This window comes from Ostrea edulis, chromosome 1, assembly GCF_947568905.1.
Source record: "Ostrea edulis chromosome 1, xbOstEdul1.1, whole genome shotgun sequence".
Classification (NCBI taxonomy): Eukaryota; Metazoa; Mollusca; class Bivalvia; order Ostreida; family Ostreidae; genus Ostrea; species Ostrea edulis.
In genome coordinates this window covers 31,228,400-31,240,186 of record NC_079164.1, presented here as the reverse complement: position 1 = coordinate 31,240,186, position 11,787 = coordinate 31,228,400, and the positions used below count along the sequence as shown (strand labels likewise).

The following is an 11,787-nucleotide window of genomic DNA, read 5'->3' as shown; positions in this document are numbered from 1 at the left end:
TGACATATAGTCATACCATAAGACATGGATGTATCACCATGATACTATGTGTCATGTACATTCATGACCTCTTTATGACCTCGACCTTTGATCTCAATGTCAAAATTATAGGTTTATACCATGGATTTGTGTTTGGACTATATCTTTCTCCATTTTCTTCTACAAAGGCAGACCATATTTTTACACTCAGGAAAGAGGTAATTTATACCTATTAACAACACCCTTTGGGAGATTGGGGTAAGGGGGGTATTCTTAGGGAGCATTGCTCACAGTACTTCTTGTTATGCATTGATAGATGTAATGGCTAACTCTCTGTTCATCATGCAGTGCAATTGTCTTTGTTTTCCTTTGTCATGTGCTTCTGTGATTTTGGACTTTGTCAGTGTACATCATTATGCTCTTTTGGGGGCACAAATTGGTTGAATAAATATTCTAATTCTATGTGGTCATTATTGTGTTTTTACATGTATGTCTTAATTTACCAAAATATCACAGGCAGTTGACATATTTTTCTTATCTAAATTTCGGTGTACTTTGCAACATAAAGTTGGCCTTTGGGGGGGGGGGGTGTTAAATTCCACAGTGCTCGATCGGTCTATGTATCTTTAACCACTTATACTTTGAGTTAGCATTCCAAGCAAGTTAATATCTTTGTTACCTTGAGTAACACATTAAATATCATAACATTAAATTAAAAAGCAAAAGACTACTGAGACGGGGATTTGACCGTTTTCTTACTAGAATTTAGGCCTACTTTCACTTTGTGTGTGACGTCACAATTATGGTCACATGGTGTGCAGGGAGGTGCCTTTAGACTCGTTCGGGATTGATTGTCCGCCATTCATTATTCAACTCAACAGTTTGTTTTATAAGGACAGAAAACATAACCGTCTTGGCTGAGGTGAGAAAAATTTTGAGTACCATGAAATGTCAAGAATAACCATGTAGGTTCTAGATAATCTCCTTGCAATATATGTAAAATATGAAAGTAAGATAAATTTAGGATGTACTCATTATATTTCTTCAGTTCTTATATTGTTTATATAAAATGTGTATTAGTATGCATGGGCATATGCATTAGGGATTGGGAGAATGTTCCTTTGGTGGAAGGGCGTATGTACGATTAGGACATACAGAACACATTATCTAAACATATATGCAATGACCTGATAATTATTGCTATCCAGTATAAAAAAAATAGATAGAAAGTATTTTCAGTCGTCATTTCAAGGACCACACATGTACACTTTTGACGACAAAATTACATTTTTATAAAAGTAAAGGGACATGAACTAATATCAGTTTAACATGCACTTGTTTCTGTCATTATCAAAATTAGTAAGTAGCAGGTATTTAGAGCGGCTTAGCAGACCAACGTGTACCGATACTTGTACATGTAACTGTTACAGGATATCCGTAACAGGTACGGTGCACCTATTCTTTGTTGAGTAACACCTATAATTTATATATACATGTATAGTTATTCAACACCAGATTTACTTTCTGACATATAGGATATATACTACATATTTATTAATTGAATTTAATAATTAATACTATTTTATACCTGATAAAAACTACATGCATCCACTGTGTGGACAATGAAACATCAAACTAAATCGATATCGGTACACATGCGCGGGTATGCTAAGGCAGGTCATGCTCAATTTATGCACGTAAACTGCGTAATTTTTAAAATCTGTCCTACACAGAGAGAGGGAGCTACTAACTTTTAAACACTATTTTGGTTGTTTACATGAGAACATTTTGTATCATAACAACATGACAAACATGCGCTTTCGTATGACGTCATTGCATTACTGTTATAAAGAGATCATGGATGTACCTTAATAGAAAATGGAAAAGTAGCACATTACCCCAGGATTTAAATATTGGTCTAACTGGCGATAATGACGGTAAAACACCCATAGTTTATCAAAATTACTGATAGAATCCTACCACTTTCAGTAAGAAATAATTATGAAACATTTAAGCACGAAACCATCTAGCCCATGTTTTACATTTTGCACTGATGCTATTCAGTTTTCTTTAAAAGTTTTCTTAACAGACGATTCTATCAGTAATTACCGTGTACATTAGTTTATGACCTTTCACACGGTGTATAAAAAGTCTCTAAAAGTATGCGGAGTAGTGTGCTACTTTTGCAGTTTTATTTAAGTGTGTGACAGAAGAAAATCGGATCGGCATGCTAAATGGAATATTTTCTCCGTTAAACAAAGTTGTCATTGAATGAAATCAACATACCTTCATAATATCAATAATTTCTCAGCGTTTCACATATACATCCCATATATCCCATGTCATATATTTCAAATACTCAACATTTTGTTGATATTTACACGGCACACTTTAATAAATTCTTCACATGTGTCAACGTCACTCGATGTATAGTTATGACGTCATAAGTTTACTTTCATCTTGATCAGACAGAAATTACACGACAGCAGCATAACATTCCATATTTCTTTGGATCTTAGTAGCTGTATGGTTTATTTCATGCATAAATAAAACTTACATAAAAATAAAATCGGGATTTGATATATACTTAGTGATATACGTATTTCAATTATGACGTCATGTTATTCCGCGGATTTTATCCCAGTAAAGATTTTCATAACCTGCCTTAACGTACCCGCGTGGTGACTTGATACCAACGTTTTAAGCCACAGTTCAAGGTCAACCGACATTAAAATCTAATGTACATTCTTTCGCAGATTACGTAAATCCGTCAATTAATGGGGGCGCCGGTAGGGAACATGTACTACGTATGCAATATTCTCGGAATGCTTGTTGCATTGCACGAACGTGTCTAGGCGTTGTTCAAAACTATGAAAAGTTATTATGTTGGGGATTGTAGATGCAAAGTGAATAGTAGAGGGAGAAAATAAGACCATGCGGCGTTTAAGACGTTTTATTGTTCAGCTCTGTGAAATATACCGGTTGTTAAGGCGGCATAGTAAGACAGAATCAATAAATGACTGTTCAAGACCACCTGGTCGACCGTCTATGACAACACTGTGTCAAAAAGCGTATGTACGGCAACATCGCTTACAGAATATGTTAATGACTGGTGTGAATACGAAGAGGAAAACGATTGAACGTCAGGGTAGCTCCATTCGCACTCGTATAGTGTCCATTACATATGGCGGGTGTGACTGGTCAACAGGGGATTCTTACACTTGATACCACCTCTGGTATATCCAGGGGTCCGTTTTTGCCCAGCTCTATTTTGTATTCCTTAAAGGAGTTACAAGATTGATCACTGTTCATTATCTTCACCTTTCTTTGAACTGTCATGGAATCCGCTGCTTACAATTTAAACCGCTTCACTGACGTTACAGAGTGCAGTCACGTGTACCAGACAGAGGCTGAATCAACACCAAAATTGTACACGGTCATGCTCTCTAATGATTCTAGATTTTACGTTAGTAGTTACCTCCATGTAGACACGAGTTAAATCGGATCACACTCGTCCTTTTTCGTAACAGGGAAGAAGATTGCATCAAATCGATGCATTTATTCGCTGGAAGCGTGCATGTGGAAGAAGGTATAATATTAGAACCGAATCCTTATATAACGAGTTAATAAGAAGCTAGATTAATTTTCACCAGATATTCAGTTTTGGTATCATTAGCGTCTTGTAAGTGTAACTTGATAGTGGTAGAATACCTTAGATATGTATATCTTAGATGTATTTGTTTTAGCCCCAAAGCTCGTGTTTCATAACCGGTCGCGGTAGCTCAGTGATAGAGCGTTCGCGTCGTAACCGGGAGGTGGTGAGTTAGTCTCACTAAGGCCATGGCTGCGTCAAACCTTAGACGTTGAATAGGCAATGATTGCTCCTTCGTCAAAACGCTCGGCATTTAGAAGTGAGAAACACGGGTCTTTTGGATATGATATTGTAAACGGAGGTCCCGTGTCGCGGCAGGCATTGACATGATAAATAACCCTAACTGCTACGTCCTTGAGCGCTAAGCATAAGTCTAAATCTGTGATATTTCACATACAGCTGGTGATGTCTCAATTTTCGACGGGACGTAAAAAAAAAAAGCCAAATCCATCAATCAATTAGTCAATCGTGTTTGAAATTGTAACATCTGTGACGTCATAGTTACATTAGTGCACACTTAACAACCGACTTTGATGTCGTCGATCTATATACGAGGTTTCTGAGCGGTTACGGAAATAGCCGAGCAGTTACGATTGACAATAATTGTAAATGCTGACGTCATCGGTATGTTGTGACGTAATTTTGTTGGAAATTCTCAAGTTTTCTTTAAATAACGCGATACAAAATAGCCGCAGCGAATTATCAACAACTGGAATATTTTTAAGTCAGCGACGAATGTCCAATGACAAATTGGGCAATACAAATCTTCTGAGATTGCTTTTATTTTATGCACATAAAATTCATACAACAGGTTTTGTATAAGGACCAAAAACACAAGCGCCTTGACTAAGGTGATAAAGACCCGTGAGTACCATAAATTGATAAGAAAAATCTTGTAGGTTCTAGATATAGAAACCATTGGGTAAATCAGAGTAAGTGTTATCTACTATCGCGTGGAAACAAATGCAGTCTTCATGCAATGTATGTAACATATGAAAATAAGATATATTTATCGTATTTGTTCAACATATTTTAGAGTAGCATACCCTACCCATCAACGACCCCATACGACAGAGGAGACCAAAAATAGGGAATTTTTGAGAAACGACGAAGTTCTAGTGGACGACATTCAATGAAGACACCTCGTATCATAGGTTCTCCCCGGCTGAGTAGACTGGTAGTTTATCCTTTTGGTAACAACAAGGAAGGCAGGAACTATTCTGTTTAGTACTGAGGTCAGAAAGCAATTGCAATTAGAACTATAGATGCAACAGGGACACTTGTCTAACGCGAGCATACTGGAAGGACAGTATTCACCATTAAACAATACAAGGAAAGTCACCCAGATAAGAGTGCGCAATATTAATAATGAAAATGATAGAATTAAGGTGGATATTGAGGTACATCTATTTTCTAGTGCTTTGACTTTTCTGTTAGTGAAAGGAATAGTTAAAATATGTTGTATACTGCATTTTTAAAATCAACTTATGTCTGTTTAAAACGTAGATGACTCAGAATAATTTCCATTTCAAGAGTGGGAATAACGAAATACGGTATAGAAACCAGTTCTTGACGTGAAGTCTGAAGCTAATAATCAAACTAAAATGCGAATTGTGTAAGCTGAAATTTGCATATCGTCTTTAGAAATTCTTCCCAGGTGCATGTAATTTGTTAGATATGCAATCTTTATGGATTTTATTTTACTGAATGCTGTTTAAGAAAGTGCTAAATTATATTTAACGACATCGTGCTTCAATATACAGGTATAACCGTCAAAGTTAGCCGTTGACTGCCAAGGTCAGCTCTTCTAGCAAAAGTCCAATATTTGCAATATAGCGACACGCATCACTATTTTTGAAAGAATTTTAAAAATAAAACCCATATGTAATACCTGTCCATGGACAGAATATTAGCACTTTCTTAAACAGCATTCAGTAAAATAAAATCCATAAAGATTGCATATCTAACAAATTACATGCACCTGGGAAGAATTTCTAAAGACGATATGCAAATTTCAGCTTACACAATTCGCATTTTAGTTTGATTATTAGCTTCAGACTTCACGTCAAGAACTGGTTTCTATACCGTATTTCATTATTCCCACTCTTGAAATGGAAATTATTCTGAGTCATCTACGTTTTAAACAGACATAAGTTGATTTTAAAAATGCAGTATACAACATATTTTAACTATTCCTTTCACTAACAGAAAAGTCAAAGCACTAGAAAATAGATGTACCTCAATATCCACCTTAATTCTATCATTTTCATTATTAATATTGCGCACTCTTATCTGGGTGACTTTCCTTGTATTGTTTAATGGTGAATACTGTCCTTCCAGTATGCTCGCGTTAGACAAGTGTCCCTGTTGCATCTATAGTTCTAATTGCAATTGCCTTCTGACCTCAGTACTAAAGAGAAGAGTCCCTGCCATCCTTGTTGTTACCAAAAGGATAAACTACCAGTCTACTCAGCCGGGGAGAACCTATGATACGAGGTGTCTTCATTGAATGTCGTCCACTAGAACTTCGTCGTTTCTCAAAAATTCCCTATTTTTGGTCTCCTCTGTCGTATGGGGTCGTTGATGGGTAGGGTATGCTACTCTAAAATATGTTGAACAAATACGATAAATATATCTTATTTTCATATGTTACATACATTGCATGAAGACTGCATTTGTTTCCACGCGATAGTAGATAACACTTACTCTGATTTACCCAATGGTTTCTATATCTAGAACCTACAAGATTTTTCTTATCAATTTATGGTACTCACGGGTCTTTATCACCTTAGTCAAGGCGCTTGTGTTTTTGGTCCTTATACAAAACCTGTTGTATGGATTTTATGTGCATAAAATAAAAGCAATCTCAGAAGATTTGTATTGCCCAATTTGTCATTGGACATTCGTCGCTGACTTAAAAATATTCCAGTTGTTGGTAATTCGCTGCGGCTATTTTGTATCGCGTTATTTAAAGAAAACTTGAGAATTTCCAACAAAATTACGTCACAACATACCGATGACGTCAGCATTTACAATTATTGTCAATCGTAACTGCTCGGCTATTTCCGTAACCGCTCAGAAACCTCGTATATAGATCGACGACATCAAAGTCGGTTGTTAAGTGTGCACTAATGTAACTATGACGTCACAGATGTTACAATTTCAAACACGATTGACTAATTGATTGATGGATTTGGCTTTTTTTTACGTCCCGTCGAGAATTGAGACATCACCAGCTGTATGTGAAATATCACAGATTTAGACTTATGCTTAGCGCTCAAGGACGTAGCAGTTAGGGTTATTTATCATGCCAATGCCTGCCGCGACACGGGACCTCCGTTTACAATATCATATCCAAAAGACCCGTGTTTCTCACTTCTAAATGCCGAGCGTTTTGACGAAGGAGCAATCATTGCCTATTCAACGTCTAAGGTTTGACGCAGCCATGGCCTTAGTGAGACTAACTCACCACCTCCCGGTTACGACGTGAACGCTCTATCACTGAGCTACCGCAACCGGTTATGAAACACGAGCTTTGGGGCTAAAACAAATACATCTAAGATATACATATATCTAAGGTATTCTACCACTATCAAGTTACACTTACAAGACGCTAATGATACCAAAACTGAATATCTGGTGAAAATTAATCTAGCTTCTTATTAACTCGTTATATAAGGATTCGGTTCTAATATTATACCTTCTTCCACATGCACGCTTCCAGCGAATAAATGCATCGATTTGATGCAATCTTCTTCCCTGTTACGAAAAAGGACGAGTGTGATCCGATTTAATTCGTGTCTACATGGAGGTAACTACTAACGTAAAATCTAGAATCGTTAGAGAGCATGACCGTGTACAATTTTGGTGTTGATTCAGCCTCTGTCTGGTACACGTGACTGCACTCTGTAACGTCAGTGAAGCGGTTTAAATTGTAAGCAGCGGATTCCATGACAGTTCAAGGAAAGGTGAAGATAATGAACAGTGATCAATCTTGTAACTCCTTTAAGGAATACAAAATAGAGTTGGGCAAAAACGGACCCCTGGATATACCAGAGGTGGTATCAAGTGTAAGAATCCCCTGTTGACCAGTCACACCCGCCATATGTAATGGACACTATACGAGTGCGAATGGAGCTACCCTGACGTTCAGTCGTTTTCCTCTTCGTATTCACACCAGTCATTAACATATTCTGTAAGCGATGTTGCCGTACATACGCTTTTTGACACAGTGTTGTCATAGACGGTCGACCATGTGGTCTTGAACAGTCATTTATTGATTATGTCTTACTATGCCGCCTTAACAACCGGTATATTTCACAGAGCTGAACAATAAAACGTCTTAAACGCCGCATGGTCTTATTTTCTCCCTCTACTATTTACTTTGCATCTACAATCTCCAACATAATAACCTTTCAACAAGCATTCCGAGAATATTGCATACGCAATACATGTCCCCTACCGGTGCCCCCATTAATTGACGGATTTACGTAATATGCGAAAGAATGTACATTAGATTTTAATGTCGGTTGACCTTGAATTGTGGCTTAAAACGTTGGTATCAAGTCACCATGTACCAATATCGATTTAGTTTGATGTTTCCTTGTCCACACAGTGAATGCATGTAGTTTTTATCAGGTATAAAATAGTATTAATTATTAAATTCAATTAATAAATATGTAGTATATATCCTATATGTCAGAAAGTAAATCTGGTGTTGAATAACTATACATGTATATATAAATTATAGGTGTTACTCAACAAAGAATAGGTGCACCGTACCTGTTACGGATATCCTGTAACAGTTATATGTACAAGTATCGGTACACGTTGGTCTGCTAAGACGCTCAAAATACATGCTACTTACTAATTTTGATAATGACAGAAACAAGTGCATGTTAAACTGATATTAGTTCACGTCCCTTTACTTTTTTAAAAATGTAATTTTGTCGTCAAAAGTGTACATGTGTGGTCCTTGAAATGACGACTGAAAATAGTTTCTATCTATTTTTTTTATACTGGATAGCAATAATTATCAGGTCATTGCATATATGTTTAGATAATGTGTTCTGTATGTCCTAATCATACATACGCCCTTCCACCAAAGGAACGTTCTCCCAATCCCTAATTCATATGCCCATGCATACTAATACACATTTTATATAAACAATATAAGAACTGAAGAAATATAATGAGTACATCCTAAATTTATCTTACTTTCATATTTTACATATATTGCAAGGAGATTATCTAGAACCTACATGGTTATTCTTGACATTTCATGGTACTCAAAATTTTTCTCACCTCAGCCAAGACGGTTATGTTTTCTGTCCTTCTAAAACAAACTGTTGAGTTGAATAATGAATGGCGGGCAATCAATCCCTATTCAACGTGCATTGCTCCGCTTGTGATCGAACTCTATGCAACATAATTTTACAAGCTGTAAAACGCTTAAGCACCCATTGCGAAGTCACAACTCTTTCCATGTTTACCAGCGTATCTTCAAAGCCTTGTCACTTGCACATCATGCTGATAGGAGATTCGACCATTTCGAATTTTAGATTATTATTCAAGAAAAAACATTCCTTCATCAGCCTGTTAATATTTCAAACCATATCGTTTATAGGTCCATGAAAACCGTATCCATCTGGAATGCATATAGTGCGAGTTCGATGACCATGTATACACCGGAACTATTTAACAAATGCAAACATGTTGAAAAGTTTGGGTCGGGCACGGTGTTATTTCCGAATCGAAACAACTATTTATTCGTAGTCGTAATATCTAGTATACAGTGTAAAAATCGTTTACTCTTTACTATTGAATAGTTCTATTGTGATTTTGAAGTGCAGTCAAATTATTTTCTTACTTATCAAAATAAAATGAAGAGCATGCTAGAAATAGACAAGATATTTATAAACCAACCAACGTTTTGCATAACAATGATGGCTTATGAAACGGTAATCTGTAAATATTTTTTAAAAAAAGTTGGAAATATACATGTTTATATATGACTGTCTGGTGAGTAAGTAATGACAGGAGATCTACAAAAACTTGTAATGTTTGCAAAATGTTGGAAGCACTTTCAATTTGAATCGACATACCTGATTTCCAGCATCGGTAGGGGTTTCATATTTAAAAAGAGTTAGTATCTCTTTGGATCTGTCAGGTCAGCAAAACAAGGCATCGTTGATTAGCGTTGCATTTTCACGCAGAAACAATAAAGTGACATGGTCCGCGAAAAACTACAGCTGTCATTACAGGAAGACACGCATTTTGAAAAACAAAATCAAATTTATTCTTCAATCACGTTGTGCCATATTTACCCTATTTTAAAGGGAAAACAACACATACTTTAGTTTGAAACTCTATGTACTATAAGAGAGAACTCCAAATTCAGAATGATTATATTTTCTTTACATCAATATAATGAGAAGCAATGTATAATTTTTGTGTGACGTTTGTTATAGACATAGTAGGATGAAATTCTGCTGATCAAGTGATTGATGATTTCTAAAAATCATGAAGTAAAGCACACTTGCTGCTGTAGTCCATCTTTTCATGGTCCTGGTATGAAACAAGGTGTTCCTGTTCTGCCAAATCTTTCTCTGATACACTGTACTTATTTGCACGTTCGAATTTCTACTAAAAGAGTAATGACATAAAATTAAGCTGTTAGTATAATGTGTTTTATTTGTTAAATCCAAATTTTAACTGAAACGTCTTAAAGTGCTGTTTATTATGATCATATTTATACATAGCATACGTAAAACATGTATGCATCCCATGGGGATCCGGGTTAGAATAGGTCCTCAGTACCCCTAGATCGTCATGAGAGGCGACTAAATGGGGCGCCCCAGTCCTTCGGATGAGACCGCAAAAAACCCAGGTCCCGTGTCACAGCAGGTGTGATACGATAAAGATCCCTCCCTGCTCAAAGGCCATAAGCGCCGAGCATAGGCCTATATTTTGCAGCTCTTCACCGGCAAATGGTGACGTCTCCCTATGAGTGAAATATCTCTAGAGGGACGTTAAACAATATTCAATCAATCAATAAAACATGTATGCTAATATGTCCCCTAAATCATTAGAAAGAGACGAGCTCACTATTGATCTAAATATCTCTTTTATACACAGCATATGTTGAGAAACAAGATGCTGAGATGAAAAGTGAGCTCACCTAAATCTTAGGGGCATCGGGGACTAGAACTTCAATTACTGAAAAGGATTAAATATTGTATTAAATTCATAAGTTTATACCTTGCACAATTCATTAACTTGCTGACAAGATATCCCATTGTATTTGATTTCAAGCAACATATAATCAAGGAATTTTCTAACATTATACAAGTATAAATTTAAAACGCCACGTTTAAAACGAGACAGGTGTTTAAACCTCATAGCGCAAAATGACCAAATCCAACCTAAAGCTTTAAATCATAGCAAACTACAAAGCTTTATTTTGATATTTCTTAAGGGTGGGGGATCAGTTCTGACACTTCTACATAACTACATGCATAACATTAGTTCATTTATATACATGATTTACGTGCAAATTTTACATGCTGATTTAAATTCTTGTCTTTGATAATTTCATACAATGAAGCGTAGAAACACTAAAAATATCCACATTGTGCACGTAAAACTACAAAGTATATCTCTGAAATGAAATTCATATATCTATTATACTATGTGCACAACTGCTTAATATATTTCCCTCTATCTTTGTTTCAGTGTAACGAGAGGGGAACATCCTCTGCGAATAAACAGTATATTTCTCTGTTGTTCCAATCTGTGAAACAGTTTTGCAGACATAATGTTTGATAGACGTCTATTCAAACTGTTCTGACTACATTTTTAGTAGGTGCATTTGCCAAGATTACTTCAATTACACACGTCTATATATTACAGTTTTTATGTACCGTATGCCTTATCTAGTCCCCTGCCGACCTGCTTTATCTACCATTTCACATAAACAATAAAAAAAATATTCCAACAAGTTCTGAACAACAGAAAAATGTACCCAAATTTTTTCTCACCTCAGCCAAGACGGTTATGTTTTCTGTCCTTATAAAACAAACTGTTGAGTTGAATAATGAATGGCGGACAATCAATCCCTATTCAACGTGTATTGCTCCGCTTGTGATCGAACTCTA

At 36.2% G+C, this 11,787-nt stretch overlaps 1 long non-coding RNA gene across 2 annotated transcripts; it reads right to left on the bottom strand.

The window, feature by feature from the left end:
* Window positions 1-8,822: 8,822 nt before the first annotated feature.
* LOC125663997 (uncharacterized) lies at window positions 8,823-11,602 on the bottom strand. 2 transcript variants are annotated; one of them, XR_008796707.1, is made up of 3 exons: window positions 10,812-11,602; window positions 9,736-10,276; window positions 8,823-9,278 (listed from the first exon to the last, which is right to left on the bottom strand). It is a non-coding gene; the product is annotated as an uncharacterized LOC125663997 (long non-coding RNA). The 2 variants fall into 2 exon arrangements; XR_008796703.1 differs by having other exon boundaries at window positions 9,736-11,602.
* Window positions 11,603-11,787: the final 185 nt, after the last annotated feature.